Raw genomic sequence first — 22,946 nt, forward strand, 5'->3', positions numbered from 1 at the left:
GTGTGTATGTGTATATACATATATATATATAAATTAACCAAATGGCATACTTTCAATATATGTAATTAATTTTAAGATAAAGTAATTCATTGCAAGTTAGTAATTGGTAGCAAGACTGATTAATATGAAAAATAGAACCCTTTTAATGAATTAAGGTTGAAAATCATGGCTACATGTACACCCAAAACTAACACAACATTGTTAATCAACTACACTCCAATATAAAATTTAAAAAATTTTTTTAGAAAAACTAAAAAAGAAAGAAAATTATGGCCACAATCTTTTCTCTCTTCAGAAATAGCTCATGCATGTAAATCAATTAAGTCACAATACATCCTCACACTGAACATAAAAAAAAAATTCAAAATGATTTAAAAACTTATATAAGACACCAAAAACTTCTAGAAGAGAAGAGAGGCAAGACATTCTCTGATATAAATCATACCAATATTCACTTAGGTCAGTCTCCCAAGGCAATAGAAATAAAAGCAAACTAAATAAGCAGGACCTAATCAAGTGCTAAGTCACTTCAGTCGTGTCCCACTTATAAGCTTTTGCATAGCATAAACAAAACAAAAAGACAATCTACAAACTGGAAGAAAATATTTGCAAATGATGTGACCACTGAGGGCTTAATTTCCAAAATATATAAAGAGGTCATACAACTCAACAACAACAAAAAACCAAACAACTGAATAAAAAAAGGACAGATCTAAACAGGCATTTCTCCAAAGATATACAGATGTCCAATAGGCGCATGAAAAGATGCTCAACATGGCTAATTATTAGAGAAATGCAAACCAAAATTTCAATGAGATATCACTTCGCACCATTCAGAATGGCCATCGTTAAAAGTTCTACCATTAAAAGATGTTGGAAAGGGTGGGGAGGAAAGGGAACCTTACTACACTTTTGGTAGAAATGTAAACTAGTGCAGTCACTATGAAAAACAGTACAGAGGTTCCTCGAAAAACTAAAAACGGAACTACCATATGATCCAGCAATCCCATTCTTGAGCATATATGCAGACCCCTTTGTTCACAGCAGCAATACTCACAACAGCCAAGACACTGAAAGAACCTCATGCCCTCTGACAGGCGGGGAGATAAAGAAGGCGTGGTGTGAATACACAATGGAGTATTACTCGGCCATAGAAAGGAGTAAAATGTCATATGCTGCAATATGGATAGACCCAGAGATTATCATACTAAGCAAAATAAGTCAGAAGGAGAAACACAAACACCATACAATATCACTTATATGTGGAGTCTAAAATACAACACAAGTGAACATATCAGAGAAACAGACAGACTCACAGTTACAGAGAACTAGTGGTTACCGAGGGGGAGGAGGGATGGGAGAGTGAAGGACTGGGAGTTCGGCTCAGCAGACACCACCTATTATATACAGAATGAATAAGCAATAAGGTCCTACTGTACAGCACATGGGACTACATTCAATGCCCTGTAATAAGTCATATTGGAAAAGAATATGAAAAAGTATAGATGTGTCACTGAACCACTTTGATGTGCAGCAGAAATTAACACAACATTGTGTATCAACTACACTTCAGTAAGAAAGAAAATAGATCCTGGAGTCAAACTGTCCAAGTTTTAATTCTGGCTTTGCCACTTATTAGATGTGTTGACTTTAGGCAAGTTATTCACCATGCCTCACTTTGCTAAACTATAAAACAGGGTATAATTCATAAGGCAATTTTGCAGTCTCAATTAGGTTAATACATGTAAAAATGCTTGAAACACGGTCTGCCACAAAGTAAGCCCTCAGGAATGTGGACATCAGATGGGAACGGGGTTTAACACATGATACAACATTACCAGAGTAATTTTCCTAGCAAGTCACAGGACATTTTTAAATACATATACAGATTTGCAGCAACTGCAGTATGATGCAGTGTTTAATAAGAGTTTACCTGTATTTTGTTTATGGTTAGTATTAAGCCATTTCATTATTTTCAATTTTGACTGCCATAGACAGGCAGAATATTTTACCTTCATGAGAAAGTTTCATCAACTATAATGAGGACAATGCCACTTCAGAGAATTCTTGTAAGAATGAAATAACACATATCCAGGGTTTCCACGCTTGGCACAGGGCAGCTACAAGCTGATACTACTTCATTATGCTAGTATTGTATACAGGCCCATATATATAATATGTATATAACATAGAAGCACATTGCAACCAGAGCACTACTAACTGTTCACCCAGTCCTTATTTGCTTAGACTGTCCCAGTTTACACAGGTTTTCACAAAGTAATTATTAAAAGCCACTCCCCTTTCTATCTCAGTATGTCCCAGTTTAAGAGGATAAACTATCTCAGTATGTCCCAGTTTAGATGATAAATTATATGGTCACCCTAATACGTAACTAAAATACTTTCAAGATTTTCCCTTTGGCTCTTTGCTATTCAAAGCACCATCACTTCCCAAACACACACACACACTGGCTCCCATCTCCTCATCCAAGTGACTGGTGACCTCAGCGCTTCAAGTCCTGCTCCCTCTCTGGGCTCATACTCCTCAGCAAGGTCACACTTCCCAAAACCAATCTTTTTGAAATTCCTATCTGTTCTTCTGATCTGAATTCCAGATTCAAACTTAGGGACCTGGGATTTCCCTGGCAATCCAGTGGTTAATACTCTGTGCTTTTACTGCAGGGGTGGCGGTTCAATCCCTGGTCAGGGAAGTTAAGAACCCACATGCCAAGCTGTACGGCCAAAACAAATTTTTTTACTTAAAAAAATAAATAAATAAAACCTAGGAACCTAAAAACATCACCAAAGTATTAAAACTTTAACGCTCTTTAGGGATATCTGCATTTTAACTCCTAGAGAGATGATACCTGAATCCAAAGTAGAGAATGTTTAATAACATGAATTTCGGTTACTGTGACAGGTGAGTAGGGAAGATCATTTGAGGACCATTTTCTTTCCACAAATCAAAAAATTTAGGTGGGTTTCTACTAAATAAGTATGTCATAAGTCTGGATTTCTTCCTTCTTTGCACGTTCCCAAATAATCCAAAGACACCAAAGGCTGCAGCTCAAATACTAGACAACAGTTCTTGAGGGCTCTGTCCAGTACCCTCCTCCTTTCATGCTACAAACGCTCCCCTGGTTACTCCAGTCACTCCTGAGTTCAACCACTATTTGGATACTGATGCAAGTCGCATCTCCAGCCCGAAGCTTCGCAGCCTCACACACCCAGCCGCATACAGCGCTTCCCCTCTGCCTCCAGCTTCAATGGGCTCGACCTCCTCCCCGCCAGTCCTCTACCCCATCCCATTCAGCTCCCTCATCTACCCAGTTCCCACAACGAAAACAAGGGTATTCGTTATCCTTGTCTCCTGTTCTTCATTCTCTCCCTCCATAGCCAACTAACCAAATTCTCTCAACTATTTTTCTAACCTGTTTCTTCTCAACCCCAAAGCCACTAGTCAAGGTCTGGGCACCACCACCACGTCTAAAAAGTTCCATAATAATTGCTAACCGATCTCCTGGTTGCCTCTCAGTCCCTCCAACTCATTTCCATTTCAGCTAGAACGATCCTTCTAAAATCAGTGTCTGATTGTGTTTTTTTCCTACCTTAATACGCCCTTTAATGACTCACCATTATCCTTAAGAAGAGTTCAGTTCCTTAATATGATTTCCAAGGGCCTTTGTGATTTGTTCCCCATTTTAGCCTTCAACCTCATTTACTGCCTCTTCAGTTCATAGCTGTGCATTGAACCATTCTCAGTTTCTTTTTGCTTCTCAAGAACACTAGGCTCACTCTCTTGCTTCTGGAGTATCGTACTTGCTGACCACCTCTGCAGGACATACTCTTTAGAACTTGACATGGCCATCACTTCCTTTAGGAAGCCTTCTCCAACCCTCCAAACCTGTGACGGGCACTCGTCCCGTGTAGCATGTGCGCTTACGCTGCAGAGTGTATCACTTCTGCCTGCACCTACAAACCGGGGAGGGAGGTGTTACCCAGGCCCAGAATTTCAGATACCGAAGTTCGGGACTATGGCATCCTGCTTTGGGGGCTACATCTTCAGAGACATTAATAAACTAGAATGCGTCCAGAGAAGAGAAAGCAGGATGGCGAAGAGTCTGAAAATTATGTCACATAAGAGAGTTAGCCTAGCAAAAAGCACAGGGAAAGATAGGATAGCCTTCAAATAATCGTGGGTCTTGGTATACAGCATGTGAAAAGAGGAAAAAGACTTACTGTGGGTTGATTGTCAAAGACGGATCAAGAGCCATTAACGTACAAGTTTCAGAGAGGCCTCCAAAAGATACTGGGTTGTCTAGAAAAGTAGTGAATTCACGGTCACTAGAAGTTTTATAGGTCAGGGACACTAAAAATATTCCTACATTTGAAAGAATGTCAGACTAGACAATATCTAGAGACCAAACGATCCTCAAGACTTTAAGAAACGTAAATTCATAAAATATTTAAAACATGACTAGGTAGCAACTGAATTAAAGTACATTACTTAGCCCGCTCAAATAAGAATAACTTTCTAAGATGTGAGATTTAACTGCCTGTTTCATAAAAAAAAAAAAATCAGAGGAATTATCAATCATAAAAATAACTAAATACATTGTTTTTCTATATTAATGCACTTTTAAAGAAAAAAAAAGAGATATTTTCAATTACAATGAAGGAAAGGAGCTTCTCTTTTCCCTTTCGACTGTGAAAAAAACAAGAGGCACCTAAATGCCAACTTGTCCATTTGTTTACATACAACACATTTCTCCAAGGGTAAAAAGGCATCAAAAAAAGCTTATTAGGGGAAAAAAAAAAGGCTTATTTGGGACATACTAACTTTTAAAAAGATTTTGGAGGCTAACAAATATTTGGTTTCTGATTTATACATGGGAAAGAGGGAAAGGCAAGGGAGAACTTTATAGGTTTCCTAATGTTTCACAGAAGTGTAATGGCTATGGGCACAAGAAAAACTACTAAGAACAGAGTGGGGAGTGGTGGGGGGCGGGTGGGAGGAATTTGTCCTTTCTAAAAAGGAAGCTATTTTTGCATGAGTGAGAATAAAAATGCAAAGAAAGAATATAAGGTATTTATCTTCATGGTATGACTTTAAAAAAGAAGCACATAAAATGTCTAAATGAGTAACTCACTGTCATGTTTAACTCATTACTACTTATAATCTCCATACTTTCCTTTTACCACAGAAGAAAAAAGTTTTGTTTTCATTAAAACATCACTTTCAATAAATATGTTGCATGATGAGATTTTTTTTTTCTCTCCATGTGAACAACTTTACAGTAAGAGTAAAATAAACTGTAAAACATTATCTTTCTATACAACTTTCCAAAAACACTTCTGCATAGAGGAAAGGCTATAATATGGAAGCAACTTTCACTGGGAAAGACTGCTATGGATGGAATTTTGTCCCATTCTCTCTCTCTCTAAGCCCACTCCCCCCGACCTCAAATATGTTGAAGTCCTAACCCCAGTCCCTCTGAATGTGACCTTATTTGGAAACAGGGTTGTTAGTGATGTCACACTGGAGTAGGGTGGGCCCCTAAATCCAATATGATCAGTGTCATTATGAGAAGCTGGCCTTGTGAAGAAAACAAGACACACTAACGGAAAACCACACGCTGACATCAGACGCTGAATTATGCAACTGCAAGCCTGGGGAATACCAAAGATCGCCAGCAACCCACCAGAGGCGAGGGCAAGGCGAGGAAGGGTTCTCCTACAGGTTTCAGGAGACTCATGGCCCAGCCGACAACTTGATTTTTTACCTCCAACCTCCACAATGGTAAGAGAACAAGTTTCTGTGGTACTTCCCTGTGGAAACTCCAGGAAATAAATATAGCTTCCATTTGATTAGAAGAGTGGAAAAAGTCAAGAGAAACCTCAATGTTACACTCATAATCACGGTAACTCATTACCCAGCTAAAACAGGACTTGGTCTTCCTTTCGAACGGTCACCGTCAACAAGGTCTCCAGCTCATCACAGAAGTGAATGCACGCTTCTCTTCACTATCCCATTTGCTTACCATCTAGGAGAGATGGCTATCTAGGCCACTAGGTTTTACAAATGTGTGTTTTTCCGTCGTCTTCTATTTGTACAGTTTTCCACATACTTATTTTATATCTTAACCACTTATTTTGACTAGACAGTACAAATATATAATAAAATGGGATATAAAGTGTTTCACCCTTATTCTCCTATCCACAAAACACCCTTCATTCCAAAGATGACCATTAATAAGTCATGTATCATTCCGCTGAGATTCCATTCATTTAGAAAAATATATCGTGAACCTGACAGACATCATGGTAACATATTCTGTGTATCATTCTGCACCTTGTTTTTATTGCTTCATGAATATGGAGACCATTCTGTATATGTAGGACTAAATTATTTACCGTGCAGTATTCAACTACACATTTAACCAATCTCATAGAGATGGATATCTAGATTGCTGCCAGTATTTCCAATACTAATCACAAATGATGCTGTAACGGCTCTCTCTTTATTATCTTTCCACTGAGTCCTTTCGTTGCAATCCTATTTGAAACGGCATCCCCTATTCCCTGGCCTGGCCCTCCCCATCTTGCTCCCATGCTTTCCTTTCTCCTCACAGTGCTTTAATTTTTGTTTGACATTATAAATGCTTTATATATAATGTATGTATTAAATATAACTCACTTATTTTCATCACCAACCAGAATGCAGGGTCTTATGAAGAGACATATTTTTATTTTAGTTTGCAGCCGAACGCCTAATACCTGAGTAACTGGCACATAACTAAAGCAGTTAAGTGTTTATTGAATAACTGAATGTTTTTATTTAAGCCCACATAAGAAAAACACAGTGCTCACTTCGGGAGTGCATATACCAAAAAAAAAAAAGAAAAAAAAAGAAAACACTACATAACTAAATTTTACATACATAAATTCCCTTCAAGGCAGAATACGTCACAGTTCCCAAACTGATCAGTAACTTGTTCTCTTTATCTTGTATTAATTTTCCATAGCGTCAAATGAAATTGTTACATTTTAGTTTGATTTAGACTTGATACACCCTGCGAACTTAATCGAGTCTATTTGACCAAGGATAATGTTTTCTGCTCCTTCAGAATATTAATCCAAATAACAGGTACTTAATTGAGTCTGCTTCGTCTTACACTGACAACATCATTAACATGCAATTTCTTCTACCAGCTGTGCTTTTTCAGAGAGTGACTCAGTATGCTATTATTTCTGGTAAATGCAGAGGGGGCTGAAATCTCAACTTATCTTGAGAAAGTCAGTACATATTTAATTTGTCCCAATTGCCTTAATAAGGAATGAAGATGTGATAAATCACATCACTGTCTTGCAGAGAAGCACACAAGGGCCTAAAAGTAAGACAAACTGACAAGTTGTTCATTGAGGATCGAAAGTTGGAGGGGGGAAGAATTTAAGGAAAAATAACAACAAATGGAAAATAGATTCTTAGCCATTTTTACATTAAAATCTGACAAGCCTGCTGTTTGTACTATAAAAATATCTCTAAAGGTTCAAGTTTCAACATACAACTTTATAAATATATATATATTATTATTATTTACTACAAAGGTCTCCATTTGAAAGAAGACTGGCAACCAATAGTTTATTCCAAGAGAATGCAGCAGACTGGTTTCTTAACAACTTTAATTCTACCCATTTCTGCACAAATACAACCAACCATGTCTGCAACCAAGAGCCAAATAACCCCTAAATCTAGCAAAGCAATCATTAGGAAGGTTCATGGGTATTCGGTCATGTTTATTACAATGGCAGCACTTTGAAAAGTTCTTTATGCTTAAGAGTAGAAGGGAAAACATGATATAAAAAACTGCAAGGTAACTTAGATGTAAACAACAATCTTGATCTTACATGTATTATGAAAACTGGATTTCTGAAAAATAATTCACCTATTTTTAAAAACACTTATGGCCATATAACAATAACTTGGAGACTTTTTTGATGAGAAAAAGGAGTGTACCAGACTGCTTATGAAGGCTTTCCCAATATCCAAGAGTTTTTATGCTGATACCTGATTTCTTCTAATATGTTTATGGTTTTCTTTTTTTATACTCCTCTCTGGAAAATCAAAAATTCATCCTGCTGTCCAGTGTGAGGTAGAGATCCAGCTTCCTTTTTCCTTCTCCTAATTTTTCTATTTTAGCAATCTCTTCCATGAGGTTCTGATTACTATGTTCACTCTCTGTGAACTACTGTAAAAGCTATTTTATCTCATCATAAAGGTCAATTATAAATTTGTCAAAGCCTTCAAGGCAAAATTTAAAAGTAAATGAGATAATTTACTTAGAAGGATAAACACACACCACCAATTAAAGCAGAAGGTAATGCTGTTTCGCTAACTGAAGGGTCTGCAACCTAGGGCAAGGTGTGACACTTTCCAGGAGGTACACGGGTCTGGACAGCTTTAAGGAAATCAATACCTAGATCTCCAACTCCCGTAACCTTTTCTAAAACTGACGGGCATCGTTCATTCTCTCACCACCCTCCCTTTCACAGTAGCTCTCCCACGTTACAGAAGACAATCATACTCCTTGGCATAAAGCTCAGTGAGGAACTTTGCTTCCAAGAAATCGCCAGGGCGCCAGAGGGATAACTGGGAGGATAAGGAAGTCTCATGTAAGCAAAGCAAGAAATACTGAAAGAAATTCACAGCAGAAAACTCTACCTGATCAATCAATTAACGGCAAGACTCCTTACCTAATCAATCAGTGTTAGAATTCACAAATGAAAGTAGTTATCCAGTGGTTGTTCAATGCAGAAACTGCCCTTTTTATTAGAACTGAAAAAGCAGATATTTCTGACAAGAAAACATATCCACTTTGGCTGGTTTGACAACGAGGACTAACAAGTTTTATGGCAACATTTTCCATGAAAATGAGGACGCAGAACTCACAGGTCAAGGTTTCCAGCAAGTAGTGTTTGTCTTTTGCAATGAACTCTGATACATGTGGTATTTCAAGATCAAAATATGCACTGCCTAACTTTTCACAGAATTAGAATAAAAATTTTTATAATTTGTATGGAAACACAAAAGGCCATGAATAGCCAAAGCAATCTTGAGGGGGGAGAAAAAACAAAGCTGGAGAGTCAGGGTCCCTGACTTCAGACCATACTACTAAGCTACAGTACTCCAGACAGTGTGCTACTGGCACAAAAACAGAAATACAAATCAATGGAAAAAGATAGAAAATTTAGAGATAAGCATATGCACCTATAGTTAAAGGAAGAAAGAATATACAATGCAGAAAAGACAATCTTTTCAATAGGCAGTGCTAAGAAAACTGGACAGCTACGCATAAAAGAATAAAATTAGAATACTCTCTAACACCATACACAAAATAAACTCAAAATGGACTGAAGACTGAAATGTAAGATTGGATACTACAAAACTCTTAAGAGGGAAACAAAGGCAGAACACTATTTGACATAAATTGCATGATCTCTTTTGATCTATCTTCAAGAGAAATGAAAATAAAAACAAAACAACAACAACAAAAAAACTGGGACCTAATTGAACTTAAAAGCCTTTGCATAGCAAAAGAAACCATAAATAAAATGAAAAGACAACCGAGAGGATGGGTGAAATGGAAGAATTGACAAGGGATTCATCTCCAAAATATACAAACAGCTCACACGGCTCAATATTGAAAACAAAAACAAAAAACAGTGCAATCAAAAAATGGGTGGACGATCTAAACAGACATTTCTCCAAAGACATACAGATGGCCAAAAAGCATATGAAAAGATGTTCAACATCACTAATTATGAGAGAAATGCAGATCAAAAGCACACGAAAGTATAATTTCATACAAATCAGAATGGCCATCAAGAAATCTACAAATAAAATATGCTGGAGAAGGTGTGGTGAGAATGTAAACTGGTACCACTGCTGGGGAGAAGAGCGAAAACTAAAAAACAAAGAAAGAACACTAAGACAGAACTGTATGTACCCCCACTCTTGGGCATATATGCAAAGAAAACATAACTTCGAAGTGATATATGCCCCCCGATGTTCGCTGCAGCCCTATTTACAATAGCCAGGATATGGACGCAAGCTAAATTCTTTCACAGAGGGACAAATAAAGATGAAGTACAGATATACAGTGGAATATCACTCAGCCATAAAAAAGAACAAAATAATGCCATTTGCAACAACAGGAATGGACCTAGAGACTGTCAAACTGAGAGCCGTCAGTCAGACAGAGGAAGACAAATACCACCGGTGTGGAGGCTAAAAACATGCTACAAATGAACTTGTTTACAAAACATCAATAGAAACAGTCACAGTTGTCAAAAACACACTTATATTTGTTTGTTTTTTGTATTTGTTATTTGGTCACCAAGAGGGAAATGGTAGCAGGAGGGATCAATTGGGAGACTGGGGCTGACGTGCACACACGACTATAAAGTGGGTCACTGCCAAGGACCCACGGCATAGCGCGGGAGCTCTGCGCAACATCCCCGCGTGCCACGGGTGGGGAAAGGGTCTTTACGAGGCGGGGGTGTGTGTGTGTGTGTGTGTGTGTGTGTGTGTGTGTGTGTGTAAACTGATTCACTTTGGTACAGCAGAAACTAGCGCAACCCTGTAAATCAACTGTACTCCAATAAACTTTTTTTTAAATGCATTGCCTATGTGTGTGTGTGTGTGTGTGTGTGTGTGTGTGTGTGTAAACTGATTCACTTTGGTACAGCAGAAACTAGCGCAACCCTGTAAATCAACTGTACTCCAATAAACTTTTTTTTAAATGCATTGCCTGGACTTCCCCGGCAGTCCAGCGGTTAAGACTCCAGGCTTCCAATGCAGGGGGGCGTGGATTCAATCCCTGGTTGGGGCACTAAAATTCTTGCATGCTGAGTAGTGCAGCCAATAAACAAATAAGTGCACAGCCTATATTTATCCTTCTCCTCCCCATTTTAAAAATAAAATTCACAAGAATTAGAGTTATTCCACACTATAGTTATGATTTAAAAATTTGAGGTAATTATGAAGAATCAAAAGTTCTTTTAACAGTAGTCTGAAATGCTATAATATGATAATTACTGGATGAACACAAAACAGTAACATTCTTAACAGTGAGTGATCTTGCTTTTCTTGGCTCAACAAATTTGTATCAGTAACATACACAGCTATAGCTACGGTTATATTTTTCCCATATTTCTTTTACTCTGATAAAGAAATAGATGCTGTGAAAAGTACAGAAATATACTTTTTATGGTATATTGTGAAAATACAGAAATGTTTTAAAGTTTGGTTATCCCTATCCCCCAAAGCTACGGTCACTGAATAACAGTTGTACGTGGACAACCTTCTACCTGCCACAGCACTCTGACAACGACTTCCCCTTGAAACTCTTCAAAATAAATAGATAGTACATGAGGTGTACCTAATTTAACCAGTTCTCTTTACTAAAAATTTAAGTGATCTTCAATTTTCTTCAATATAAATAATGCATCATTGAACATTTTTGGATAGAAAGCTTTTTTCAGGATAAAAGAAACATGGTTGATCCATGCAAAGAAATAATAATCAGCTACAAAAAGAGATGAGTACTTACGCTAAAACATGGCTGAACCTTGAAAAACAAACACTAAATCAAAGAAGCCAGTTATAAAAAATGCAAATGGCACCATCACTTTGAAAAAGTTCAGCAGTACCTCAAAAACTAAACATCAAGTTACAATATAACTCAGCAATTCTACTAAGTACATATATCTAAGATAAATTAAAACATACATCCACACAAAGTTCGAAGTAAATATTCATAGCACTACTATTCATAATAGCCAAAATGTGGAAACAACCCAAATATCCATTAACTGATGGGTGGATTAACAAAATGTGGTATGGAGTCATACAAATGAGCAACAGTCAGCCATATCAGAGAATGAAGTGCTGATAAACGGTACAACAGAGATGAACCTTGAAACATTATGCCAAGTGAAAAAAGCCATGCACAACAGGTCACAAACTCTATGAACTCACTTAAAATGTCCACGCAAGGTAAATCCAGAGAGAAAACAGATTAGTGGTTGTCATGGGCTGGGAGGAAGGGAGGAATGGGGAATGACTGCTAACTTCTTTTAGAAGTGATAAAAATATTCTAAAATTAAAATAGTGGTGATGCATGCACAGAACTTACATATATACTTTTAAAAGGTGAATTATGATTTACAAATTACAATTCGGACACCAACTGCGATGTGAAGAAAATACCAACATCAAGCAATTCTGCAACACCAGCTGGGGGTCATACAGTTCACCCCAATCCCGACAATACCTACCTACAGGTAGCATCACACCCTGTAAGTTAAGGGCTCATGCTTTAAGACCACTCCCCTGCCCTTCAGAAGCCAAATTATAAATCCTGGTTGTCACTGTTTCTGAGCTTCCCACGAAACTCCTCAAAAATTTGATTAATTTGCTAGATCCACTCACAAAATTCTGATAAATATTTCACTTACTAGACTACCAGCTTAATAAAAAAAAAGAAGGTATAATTCAGGGACAGTCCTGTGGTACACTGGGCACCTAACGGGGTGAGGGCCCAGGGTTCCCACGCCCCGAGCGGTCCACGCGCTCAGCACCTCCACACGTTCACCAGCCCGGAAGTTTTTCCAATCTCACCTTTTCAGGTTTTTATGGAAGTTTCATTACATGGAAACTGACTGACTCAATCATGGCACTGGTGATTGAACCTCCAACCCCCTTCCTCTCCAGGTCAAAGGGGTGTAGGACTGAAAGTTCCAACCTCCTCTAATCACTGGTTCGGTTCCCCTGGCAACCAGTCCCCAACCTCACAAGCCTTTCAAAGTCATTCATTAACATAACAAAAGATACCTTACCCGCTTCCCTCACTACGAAATCCCAATGGTTTTAGGAGCTCAGTGCCAGAAACAGGGACTAAGACCAAATAAATACTTATTATAAATCACAATATCTGAATAAAGTTGTTACAAAAAAGACAGTAACATCCTCCCTCAAAAAAGAAAGGGGGGGGGGCCTTAAAGGAAGGTTACTTCCTGAGGGTTTACTCTTAGAGGCAGAAATACGACTAGCAAATATGGTATCTGCCGAACTGTATTCACAAAGAGTTCTACAGATTTATGTTTTCTCCTGCAAAGTATTTAGTATCTATGTCACTGTACTGGGGTGAAAAAGCACCATTTCTTACATCTTAAATCTACAAAAAAGAGACTGGCTATTGATTATTATTAAAGTTGAACATTTCTTCCCTATTTCAGTCATATTTTTCTTTTGCAAAGGGTCAGCTGGGTTAGTTGTTGGCCTTTAATATAGACATTTTTATGTATGCAACTATTACACATAAATATTTTTATTTCTCAGTAAACAGAGAAATCAGTTACTTTCTTACCATTTTGGTCAGCAATAATTAACTCATCCTGAGTTCTACTTCAGCCTTTAACTTTAAAGTTTTCCTTGAGGTCAAAATACTTTTTTAAAAAGTTGCAATAACTACTCTCCCGCTCACACAGGCAGACTGAAGGGGCACTACAACGTGAGTCCACCTGGATTACTTATATTTCCACTTTCCTGAACGCAAATCACTTTCAAGGTAATCGTCCAAAGTGACTTGCAGAGATACTTTCAAATAATACCGAGCAGTAAAAAAAGAAAAAACTATTAACACCTTCTACAGGCCAAAGCTGAAGTACTGTGTACTTCATTTAATCCTAACAAACCTACTACCCTCATTTAATCTAAAAAGAACGTAAAAAGCACCAAGGGTAACATCCTGCCATACAGCAAATATATGGCAAAGTTATGAATCAAACTGAGGTGTGCCTGATTCTAAAGTCCACATTCTTTGTGCCACTTTATAGCTTTTCCCAAGCTCACTATCAGACAAGACTTTGAGTACTATTTCTGCCAATTACGATGTGACTAATTATTTCTAAGCTTCCTCAGTGTATATGTACCATTTTTACAAAAGACAAAGTCATTAGTCACAAAATTAAAAATGGGAGGCTTAAAAATTCACTGTAAAACAGAACTTTTAAAAAATACCAATTTTCTAAAAAAATAAAAATACCAATTTTTAAAACAGCAGGATGGAATAATTCTAAACACTTTTCTTGAACTTATCAAGATTCACTCACTATACTTTCCGACAAGCAAAGGTTCTTGCATATCCATTTACAAACACGTGATCACTCAGTGAAAAACCTTTTTTTAGGGACTGACTGCCAATCCTCTTTAGCCAATGAACGCACCATTTTTTCAGTAGAAAAAGCTTCATCAACTACATTGTTTTTTATTCTCCTTTACCACATGAGAAATGTTTTCAGCAATACATGTACAATCCAGGAAGTAGCACCCTGTGGAGTAGCAGAAATGGCTACATTAGCTACCTAAGAGACAGACTTCAGGACCTGGTGAGCAAGCAGTAACACAGAACAGGACAAGGTTGAGAAGAATAAAAACAAGAAATCATCTACTCTACCCTATGTAACAGATACCACTGTGGTAATAGAAAACTCATTTGAATTATACAACTCTTACAGGACCCTTCATTAGCTTTAAAAACTGTTACTTTAAGACCAAACCATCTATCTGACAAGATTAGGACTGATATCCAAAGGATACAACACACCAGTAACAATCCCACAAAGATTTTCACATTCATGAAACAAAAAAATAACCTGAACATTAAAACAAGAATCTGTACACCAACATTTTCATTTTCCAAGAACTCACTCATTTAAAAAGGGTAGCATTAGCTAATAAAATTAGATGAAGTCCTTCAATAAAACACATTTTTCTTTTAAAATGATCTTAGTATTATATTAAAGTATCAATATGATTTGGGGCAAACCAAAAAATAGGAACTTATGTAGAGCCCCCTACTTTATACTAGGGCTATTATTAAAATAACCCTACCATACACAGACTCGTGTACTGTTTCCTTAGCTGGTATGAGACAAGCAGGCTACTGTGCAATGGTAAGAGGGCCCTTAAGAAAAAAATTAATGCTGAAATCATTCTTGTCTTGAGGTAACGCATTACATTCTACTCTCCATAAGCACCATTGTTTTCAATCATAACTTAAGTTTTACCCTGTATCAATAAAATTTCCACTTTGTAAGATCCTTTCAAACAAATAATAAAAGTAATGCTTTTTTATAAAGATCACACTATTTGGTAAAGTATGACATTATAGAATAGATATACTAAGATCTTGCTTTTGTAGAAAAACACTTATTTGTTGATTTGTCTGGAAGGACATTCATCAAAAAGTAACTGGTAGATATCCTAGGTAGTTATGCTAACTAAGTAGCAATTATCTCAGCAGTTATCTTAAGGATTACAGATATGCTTTTATTTTTTAGATTTTATGTGTATTCTGATTATCTGCATTAAACACATTATTTTTTTAAAGCTTGTGCATAAGACAGAACAATTCGAATTAAAGAAACCTGTGAGCCACATTTTATTCAATACCACCAATTCAAACCCACATATTCAGAGTTAAGATAATGCAACTGTTACTCAAGAAATGTTACTGAAATCTCCTCAGTCAACAAGGTTCAGTTTTTAAACAATAAATTCTTTAAAACAGGAAAATGGTGCCTACAAGAAAAAAGTAACTTCATGTCTGTTTTTTTACAACGGTGGGGGGTGGTAAAGGTGGAAAATGGCTTGGAATGCCCAGGTGACCATAGATAAGGAAGACCATAGGGAAAAACTACTAACACTTGAGAAACAAGCAAAATAATTTCATTGATTTAGACACTGATTCGTAAAAGAAATCACAGAAGAGCAGAAAATAAATAAATTAGAGATAGTAAATACTTAGAGGACGATAATGGGAAAAAGAAAAAGCCAGAAAAAACTGAATGCCTGTGTATTTATGAAAATCATTCTGAAAAGTAAATTTTAAAAATTATCTAACAATTTATAACTCAAATTGAACCAACTCTGGTTTCTTCACCAGAAAAAGCATGCCTTTCAATGAATTAAGACTCAACAGCAGAGCCAACACCACCACCCTTAGAGATGTCTCAAGACCTTCTGGGCCTGCTTTTGGAAAGAACTAGTTAAAAAAGAGGTAAACAGCTAAGCAAGTAATATATAAATAGCCAATTTTCACATATTAAATCAATCTAGAAGTAACTGTCAGATGGGAAGGGAATGCAATTTTGAAAAAACACACAAGGTGAAGCACTAAAGTAATTTTATTGACTCACATGAAGAAAATACCTTTCAACCATAAGAAGTAACTCCACTAAGATAAACCATAAGAAATTGCCAATATTCAGGCTTTTTTTTTAATCTGTAAAAACAGCAATTTCATATGGTCCCACTCAGTGGTCTAGGGATGGATATTTAACCACCATCTCTCTGGGGAAAAAAAGGCGCTGGTTTATAGCTTTTGCCCATTTTCCACTGTAGCCTGTCAGTACATCACCACTGAACAGGAAGCTGGAGAGACGCACACAATGACACCAGCAGTTCACCAGCTCCACACACCACTGGTCCACCTGATGCTCATCAGAGGATCATCAGCAAGGTTCCCAAAATTTTCTCCTTCTCTATGACAAGCTGTTGCCTGAATTATCCAGTTTCCCACATATGCTATGAAGAAAGTAAAACAGTGATGAGGGGGCAGGGGCTATTTTAAACTGAGCAGTGAGGAAATGAGTTGATATTTAAGTGAGATCTTAAAGATAAGAGGCCAACCATAGGGGGAAGACTATTTCAGGCAGAGGAAACAACCCATGTAAAAGCCTTAAAAAGGAAAGAGCAAGCAGGACATGTTTAAGAAAACAAGCATTAACGTGGCAAGCACGCAGTGAGCAAAGATGAAATACTCCTGAGAGGGTGGCAGGGCTGCAGCATATACACAGTGTGAGGTTTTACTTCCTGGATGAGTATAGCTTGTATTTTACTCTGAGTAGACTGGAAGTACTTTCACATAGTAGTTCGATAAATGTTAAAAGAACGAGTGACTGCATACTTTAGTGAATCATTTTAACAATCTCTTATGAGACTTACATCAAAGACTATTAATCTTACTAACTCCTCTCAATATAATCATTTTGGTTACTTCACAATCTATGTAGAATGTTATGAAGTTAAAGCAGTGTGAGTATGATGGGCCTCAACCTATGAATATAGCTGAAATAAATGTAGTGGTTAAGACTATCCATCAGTTCAGAAATAATTATCTTATTAATCCAAGATGGTTATTTCATATGTGAAATACTAACATATGAATTCAGATAGATGAAAGTGTAGAATGACAAATTTGTTTTCCTACAAATACTGTAGGAAAACATTCACTAGCATGTCATCTGAAATAACTTTACACAGTAGGTAAGTAAGTTTTTAAAGAATTCTAATAGTCATATGTGTTCATATAAATTACATTTTAATTTCATATTTAATGTGAAAGAAAAACAAAATACCAAGCCTGATCTATAGATATTATTGTTTAGGAGTTAAAGTATGTAACAAGCATAAACAAGTTAAATTATACTTGCATACTACAAAATCTGTAAAGATACATACATGTCCACACCTCTATGATTATGAAAATTAAGTCTGTATTATTAGCCACAGAACAATCTGTCAGACAAGACAATCAAGACAGAAATTACTACATATTACACAAAAACAGTTAAATAGTTAAGACTGGTTTATAGGGAATATATGCTTGCACATAAAAAATCACTCATTCAGGAATATCTAAGCCACCTATCTCAATAATTTATTTAAAGAATTTCTTTAAACCAATAGGAAATGAGACCTGTAACTCAGAAAAAAGATTTCTTTTTAAATCTTGTCTCATCAGAATGAAAGTTTGCATATACTCCTGAACTCTCATTTCCTACCTAAATAGCAGGTAAGTTGAAGTTTAAATATATTCAGTATCTTTCATTAAGAACACAAATATACATATAGCATGACTCAACAGGCGTGTGCACGAAGGTACCGCAGCCGCTGCCTTACCACAGAATACGGTAACTGCTGAGAGATGCTCCCCCTCTCTTCTGAGGGGGAGCCAACAGGCAGTGCAGTACCCAAAAGAGAAGGCCCAGTAGCAAAGTTTTGTACCCTGAACATCCCTCCCGCAAATCTTGAGATTTCTGCTTCAGCGTTCTACAGAAAAAAAAAAAAAAAAAAAGATATGCTAAGAATACTGCCAGGAAAATTACTCTTTTGGTAATGGCAACTGCTTTCCTTTAATAAAAGGAGTTTGGCAACACAAAAACAATTAGTTTTGGTTTCAAGTCTCATTTGAGCCCATATTCCTGATAAAAGAGGTTAAGTGCAGTCCCAGGGTCTACATCCATGTAAATCAACAAGACTGAGAATTCAAGAAACAAAACCTAAAGAAATATGTGCTCAGTCGCATCCAACTCTTTTCGACCCCATGGACTTGCACACCCCGAGGCTCCTCTGTCCATGGGATTTTTCTGGCAAGAATACTGGAGTGGGTTGCCATTTCCTCCTCTAGGGGATCTTCCCAAAGCAGGAATTGAACCTGTGCCTTCTAACTGCAGGACACTGCAAGGTGTCTCCCGCACTGCAGGCCGCCGGGGAAGCCTAAAAGAAATATGCAGCAAGCCAAAAATAGTTTTCTTCTTGAAGTGGCTCCCTACTTTGAAATCCGGCTTTCCTTTTCTTCATTACCTTACCCTCTCTTTCCATTCCTTTCTCACCTCCTCTGTTGTTTACCATTTTCCTGGGTATTCTCACCTTCTACACACAAAAATTCATTTCAAACTTACCATTTTCTCTTGTATCTACATTTGTGTTTACTTAATTCTTATGGGATTATATGGTTTTAGGTGAAATACTTTTAGTTAAAGAAACACACATATAAGCTGTTATCAAAGACATGAATAACAAGCAGCCATTCACTTAGGAAATGTGACTGCCCATCAGGTCCAAGGCTGTGCAGGGAAACCTATGTTCCCGGTGTGGGACAAGCCAAGGAGAAACTAGCAGGACACATCTTCAGAGAGGTCAGTGACGCAGGTGATGGAGGACCCGGCAGGCACCGTTGTATTCTGGCATTTACACTAAATTACACGGAAAATCACCAAAGTGTTTTGAATACAGGACTAAAAATAATTAGACTTTCATTTCAAATGGACTGCCCAGGTTGCTATGTTCATGAGAACAGAGAACAGCAAAAGCAGCAGACAGACCAGAGAGGAGATGACTAATACAGGCGAGAGATGATGGCGACATGGGGGTGGGGGGTGGGAGGACTGATCGCAGATGAAGACAGAAAGCTGTGGTCATGTTTACTTTTTTTTTTAATTTTTAAAAAGTTTTTTTTGTATTTCTGCTGTACTGGCAAAACACACAAAATTTCGTTGTGGCACATGGGCCCCATGGCATATGGAATCTTACTCCCCCGGGGCAGGAATCAAACCCACATCCCCTGCACTGGAAGGATTCTTAACCACTGGACCACCAGGAAGTTCCGGTATTTATTCTTATGGTAGATTTTAAGGTAAATAAAGGACACATTCTCATGATACACTATTTTGAATTAGTGTGAATGTGTAAGAAAGAGAAACTAAGAATGTCTACAAGGTTACAGTCAGAGAAACAAAGACTCAGTTCAGTTCAGTCAGTCGTGTCCAACTCTTTGCAACCCCAGGGACTGCAGCACACCAGGCCTCCTTGTCCAACACCAACTCCTGGAGTTTACTCAAACTCGTGTCCATCGAGTCGGTGATGCCATCCAACCATCTCATCCTCTGTCATCTCCTTCTCCTCTCATTTTCAACCTTTCCCAGCATCAGGGTCTTTTCCAGTGAATCAGTTCTTCGCATCAGGTGGCCATCAGGTATTGGAGTTTCAGCTTCAGCATCAGTCCTTCCAGTGAATATTCAGGACTGATTTCCCTTAGGATGGACTGGTTGGATCTCCCTGCTGTCCAAGAGACTTTCAAGAGTCTTCTCCAACACCACAGTTCAATAACATCAATTCTTCAGCACTCAGCTTTTTTATAGTCCAACTCTCACATCCATACATGACTACTGGAAAAACCATAGCTGACTAGATAGACTTTTGCTGGCAATGTCATTGGTAATGACATTACGAATGCTGATAATGTCTCTGCCTTTTAATATGCTGTCTAGGTTGGTCATAACTTCTCTTCCAAGGACCAAGTGTCTTTTAATTTCACGGCTGCAGTCACCATTTGCAGTGATTTTGCAGCCCAAAAAGATAAAGTCTGCCACTGATTCCCCACCTATTTGCCAGGAAGTGATGGAAACAGATGCCATGATCTTAGTTTTCTGAATGCTGAGTTTGAAGTCAACTTTTTCACTCTTCTTTTTCACTTTCATCAAGAGGCTCTTTAGTTCTCCTTCATTTTCTGCCATAAGGGTGGTGTCATCTGCATATCTGAGGTTATTGATATTTCTCCCGGCAATCTTGATTCCAGCTTGTGCTTTATCCAGTCCAGTGTTTCTCATGATGTTCTCTGCATATACGTTAAATAAGCAGGGTGACAATATACAGCCTTGATGTACTCCTTTCTCTGCCTATTTGGAACCAGTCTGTTGTTCCATGTCCAGTTCTAACTATTGCTTCTTGACCTGCACACAGATTTCTCAGGAGGCAGGTCAGGTGGTCTGGTACTCCCATCTCTTGAAGAATTTTCCAGTTTGTTGTGATCCACACAATCAAAGGCTTTGGCATAGTCAATAAAGCAGAAGTAGATGTTTGTCTGGAACTCTCTTGCTTTTTTGATGATCCAGCAGATGTTGGCAATTTGATCTCTGGTTCCTCTGCCTTTTCTAAATCCAGCTTGAACATCTGGAAGTTCGCGGTTCATGTACTATTGAAACCTGGCTTGAGTTCAGTTGACATTTAATAAAATAAGGCAAACTGGAATAGGAACAATCACTGGAGTGGGAGAGGGAGAAAGGAGAATGAGGAGTTCAGTTCTGACAGGTTAAATCTGGGATGTCTAACTGAAAATGTTGACTAGCCAGCTGAACGTTAGGAAAGAGATCTAGGTGAGAGATAGCATTCTTAGTTTGAAATACATGATAATTCCAGCTTTGAACTACATGGTAATTCCAGCTAGAGGCTGAGATGAGATCACAGAAGACTATGTATAAATATAGAAGAGATCCAAACATAGAGGTCTAGGACATTGCCTTATTTTTCAGAAGCTGGGGCAACAAAAAGGAACCAGCAAAAGAAACTGAAAATAAGCAGTAGCGTCCCAGAAACAAAGGGAGGAAAGATTTCAAAGAAGAGAAACTCACTGACCACTTTCAAATGATTTAGCTGCTACATCCAGTGAGATTAAGATTGAGAACTGACTAGGGAATTTGTTACCAAGGAGGTCACCAGTAAGCAATCTCAACAAGAGCTGTTTAGGTAACAGGGAAGATGAGGGGGGGAAAAAAAGAAATTTTGTGCTGGATCCAAGACAGAGAGGGAGTGTTGGTGGTCACAAATAACAACAACTCTTTTGAAGAACAGCAGCTGAAGAAAAATGTGCTACTGGAGTAGGTTTGTTTTTAAAGATGGGAGATATTTTAGCATCTACATACTGATTGGAATAATGCAATACAAAAGGGAAACACTAATGAGACAGCTCACTGGCTGGCAGGAGAACGGGATGAATCCTGAGGCAATGCAATGGCCCTGACAGGAAGTGGACAGGACCAAGAGCAAGAGAGGAGGTGATGATCATAGCAAATAGGAAGTGCATACAGTCTGGGTACAGATGTGAGGAGACACGCAAAGTTTTCTGATTGCTTTCGTTTTTAATATACAGGAAACAAGGTCATCAGCTGAAAATGAAGAGAAAAGAGGCACCAGAAGTTTGAGGAGATGTGTAAAATAGTCATTTGGGCAACTGGTGGAATAATTCCACCAGGGATCCATTGATACTATGATTAAGGACTGTGAACACCACAAAGGACCCTCCTTGGCCAACACAAATGGAGAACAAGTCAGCATAGGAACATCTTCCTCGATTCAAGCCCAACTGCCAGGTATCAGCTGGACTGGAAGGAGAATTGGATGGGGGGTGGAGGGGTGGGGAAGAGAGAGGTTGGTGGTTACCAGGTAAGCACATGAAGTGAGAGGCGCTAAACAAGAACTGGATCTATGTGCTCAGTCGAGCCAGACTCTTTGCAACCCCATGGACTGTAGCCCACCAGGCTCCTTTGTCCATGGGATTCTCCAGGAAAGAATTCTGGAGTGGGTGGCCAGCCCTCCTCCAGGGAATCTTCCCAGGGATTGAACCCATGCCTCTTGCATTTCCTGCATTGGTAGGTGAATTCTTTGACACCTGGGAAGTCCAAAAGAGAACTGAGGATATACAAAAGTGAAAAATTTTAACAGTGGACTATGGATTCAAACTAGGGTAAATAATCAAGTGAGCATGTGGAAGAAGGGGGCTCAGGACACTTAAAAAGGGAACAGCAGCAATGAATCATAGGTCCCAGACACAGAAGTACAGTTCAAGTGGGGGGTCCTCGACAGAAGGAGCTATCGAGATAGTAAGCTGAAGCCCTGACAGAATGCTTGGGAGTGTGTCCTGTGAAATAATAAAGTACAGGCGGGTCTGGTTAAAATGTAACAGAACTACTTTAAAAACTAAAGCAAAACCTCTCCCCAGGCAAAGTAAGCCTGCGGAAGAGCTAACTAGAAGGCGACTGGGGCTGAAGAATTATACCACAGGAATCGGAGCAGGAGGTTCCCACACATGGAATCCCCAAGAAAACCATTTCCAGCACTCCTCTGGAGCCAGCTCTTGAACAAACTGTCCAACTCAGAAGGCACAGTGGCCACATGAAAACCACACCTGTCACCCCAAGCCCCTTTCCCCAGTGAGCTAGACCCTGGACAGGTGATTCCAACAGCATACTAAAGAGGAGCTG

The 22,946-nt window shown here is 38.3% G+C and overlaps 1 protein-coding gene across 6 annotated transcripts in view; it reads right to left on the bottom strand.

Moving 5' to 3' along the window:
- Nucleotides 1-22,946, bottom strand: part of CDC42SE2 (CDC42 small effector 2) — a 108,301-nt gene that overhangs the window by 80,433 nt on the left and 4,922 nt on the right. Inside the window, exon 1 of one of the 6 annotated variants that reach the window (XM_065918170.1) lies at nt 4,239-4,317. The exons of the other annotated variants lie outside the window; for them this stretch is intronic. The gene's annotated coding sequence lies outside the window, so the exon portion shown is untranslated. Of the gene's footprint in view, nt 1-4,238; nt 4,318-22,946 lie in introns of those variants that run through there. 6 annotated transcript variants of the gene reach the window in all.

Source organism: Muntiacus reevesi, chromosome 1 (assembly GCF_963930625.1).
Source record: "Muntiacus reevesi chromosome 1, mMunRee1.1, whole genome shotgun sequence".
In the NCBI taxonomy this organism is placed as follows: domain Eukaryota; kingdom Metazoa; phylum Chordata; class Mammalia; order Artiodactyla; family Cervidae; genus Muntiacus; species Muntiacus reevesi.